The 3276-nt window shown below is 39.8% G+C and overlaps 1 long non-coding RNA gene across 1 annotated transcript; it reads left to right on the top strand.

Annotated features, from left to right (window-relative positions):
* The first annotated feature begins 520 nt into the window (after positions 1-520).
* Positions 521-2543, top strand: LOC132805126 (uncharacterized). Its single transcript, XR_009640488.1, has 2 exons — positions 521-959; positions 1072-2543. It is a non-coding gene; the product is annotated as an uncharacterized LOC132805126 (long non-coding RNA).
* The last annotated feature ends 733 nt before the right edge of the window (positions 2544-3276 follow it).

Here is a 3276-nt window from a genome sequence, read left to right as displayed (position 1 = left end):
TGAAAGTTTTGAGCAAAACAAGTTGAGGTCCAAACTGTCCAAGGGGTGCCGGAGTTGACTTTTTATTCATGCAAGGTTGAGCTTTGACTCATGTATGGTTGTGAAGTGCTCGTCGATACGAGTCCGTAGACTAGCGGCACGTCCGATTTGGACATGTGGTTTGAAAGTTATGGACCTGTAAAGTTTTTCAAATACTGTATTATTTTAATATTATTTTTACACGCATAACGAGGTGCCACGTGTGACTCAATGAAGGTGGCCATGTGTCACCATGGTGAAATGCCACATGTCAACCATGTCAACCATGTGAAAAAAATCAAATTATTTTATTATTTTTGAATAATAATATTATTATTAATATTATTTAATTATTTCTTTTTCTTTTTCTTTTTCTTTTTCTTTTTCTTTTTCTTTTTCTTTTTCTTTTCTTTTCCCCACGTGGGAAAACACCACCACTTCTTTCTTTTTCTTTTTCTTTTTCTTTTTCTTTTTTTCTTTTTTTTCCTTCTTCTTCCCCGAAATACACACACACGCAGCTTTTCTTTCTTCTCTCCCGACCGTCCCTCTCTCTCCTGTGTTTCAAATTCCGGCCACCCATAGCCCTCACGCGCCAGCCACCAAGGAAGCCCGCCACCTCGCGAGCTTGGCCGCCAAGTTTCACGGCCAGCCACCGCCGGACGCACGCCGATCGGGCCGGAGAAGTCGCCGGCCGGCCAAGTTTCTCTCTCCTCTTTTCTTGTGTTTTCCGGCCAGCCCAGTCCCAATTGAGCCTCCTATCCCCCTATTTTGGGTCCTCTGAATCCAAAAATGGCCTCCAATCCTAGAAATTCGAAGCGGTTTGCGAGATATGGGGAAGTGAACACCGGCCGAAACTTCCCGACCAAATTCCGGCCACCTCCGGCGGAATTGGGGTCGATGGAGACCGGATTTGTGATCCTCGTCCCACGAGCTTCGATTCGGTATATCATTCGACCATTTTGGTTAAAGTTTGTGTTTGAGCCCCCGGGTACCGGATATTATTTACCCGAATAAAATATTATTTTATTTGACTGTCTATGAATTTTGTTCTAGGAGCACCGGTGAGTCGTAGAATTGATCCCGTGGTGGATCTTGGATTAATTGCGTGTTCCAGGTGAGTGACCCACCTTTAAAAATATTTTTGGGATAATTAATTGTATTTATGTGGTATTAATTTGATATTTGTAATTTCTGCTTATGTGGTGTACTTTAAATATAATCGGGAAAAAATATTATTTTATATATATTTACCCATTGGTAATAAATGGAAATTTTGGGATTATTAAGAAATTCCCGATTATTATTTTATTGTGGTTTAATTTATTACTATGCATGAGCGAAGTGGATTTCGGTATTAATTGTACATGATTTTAAGTAATAATTTCCGGGCATAATTGGGTTAAATATTTTACGAAAATATTTGGTTTAATTTTATAAATTATGCCCGCGGTATTTCAATTGTTGAATCTCGTATTACGAGAAAAGATATGGTTTTATCTGTTATCGATGTTTTCGTACCGGGTTGTTGAATAAAAATATGTGGGATGGTGTTTTGTGAAAATTTGGTATACTTCCCACGGTAATTTTGTAAAACGGTACGGTTGGTTATTATTGTTTATTTTTAGACGCACTCATACAGTATTGGTGTTCTGGTGTATGGTGTATGGACACGTGGTAGTGCGCGGTTATTATCTGGTTTAGCGCACGGTTATTACTTCACCCGTGAGTTGCCATTGGACCGTGGGCAGGCAAGGTTATTGTTGCGCATAGCCGCCCCCCTCCTTGGCCGGGTTGATGGTTTTTAGCAGTCGGTACTGTCGGGACGCCGAAGTGACCACTGCAGGTTTCTCTCTTTAACCTCCCGCCAGTCGGTGCTCGGGACGCTGGGTATCGGAGGGCATCACCGGTATATGGTGTGGTGCGTCAGGTGTAATTGTCGGTGTAAATTGCAATTAAAGTTTAAAACCCCAAAGGTGTTCAAAAAAAATTATTTATTATAATTTATTACAGAATATTTATATTTGGGGTATTTATTTATTTGTTTATTAATTCGTTTGGTTCCTTGGTTTTTGGGAAGTACGTACAAGGGTTTTGTGAAAATGTTTTAAAAGGGGAACATTTCAAACAGAGTGAATAGTGAGGGTTTTGAGAGAAATTATTACTTCAAATATTTATTTATTTATTTATTTAATTGTTCGGTATTGCTTAATTAAATTCCTTTATTTTTATATTATTATTATTAAAGGTGTATAGTAGATAGGGTCACTCACTGAGATGATTAGCATCTCACACTCTTAAATTCCGTTCCCCTAGGTCCAGGTTGGAGACGTTGATTGTCCGGGGCGAGCCCGACGTCTCAGTTCGTTGCCGAAGGTTCAAGAAGTTTTTCTTTCCTTTTTCCTCTCTATCTTGTATTGTTTCCGTATCTGTCATTTTATAAATTCCGCATGTTTCTGTATAACGCTCTGTATACTGTATTGGACGTGTTGTTTTTATTTATGCACTGGGTTGCTGCTGTTGTTTTATTTTTGAAGTGCTGCAATTTGTGGAATTAATTTGTAGTTTGTGGGAGGAATAAGGGGATATTTTTGAAGTGTGTTTTCAGTGCAGGTAAATTTGTGGTAAGTAAATCCCTTAGGGGAGGCTCTGCCGGATTTTCCGTTGGAGAGTTCGGTAGGGTTTCCCTGGGATCAGGGCTTGTCTAGGGTTCCGGGTAAGGAATTCTGGACGGGTCCTGACAGTTGGTATCAGAGCTCTAGGTTCTAGTATTCCTAAGGGACTGTGCATTGTTGTGCATCCCATCCGTATCTATTCTCTCGTGTTACCCGTCTTAAAGCGTTCTTTCCGTCTGTCTCGAAGTAAAATTCGTTGCCCGAGTTTGAATAACTCTAATCTTCGGGGGTGTCAAAATATTTTTTTTTTTTCCGATCGATTATCAAAATTAAATGCTTTTCAAAGTGGTATTTGAAATTAAAGGTGTTTTTTTTTTTTTTTTTTTTTTCAAGTATTTTTGGTTTGTGTTCGTACATGTATTTGTATGTATACTGTTTGATATTATACTGCACCATACGGAGGCGGCGAACCATTGTGGTCCATGTAGAGCTAGCCCCATAATCATGTTGCCTACGAGTCCAGAGGATTGGACGGCCAATATAGGCAACCACCCTGGTTTGTATTGGTAGCAGAGTGTCGGCGACAGTTGGAATCATGGATTACGTAGTATGTAGAAGGTATCGTACGTACCTCCATTACAAGTGT

This window comes from Ziziphus jujuba, chromosome 8 (assembly GCF_031755915.1).
Source record: "Ziziphus jujuba cultivar Dongzao chromosome 8, ASM3175591v1".
Taxonomy (NCBI): domain Eukaryota; kingdom Viridiplantae; phylum Streptophyta; class Magnoliopsida; order Rosales; family Rhamnaceae; genus Ziziphus; species Ziziphus jujuba.
Note: the sequence above shows the minus strand (reverse complement) of the source record. Positions and strands in the feature narration are given on the sequence as shown.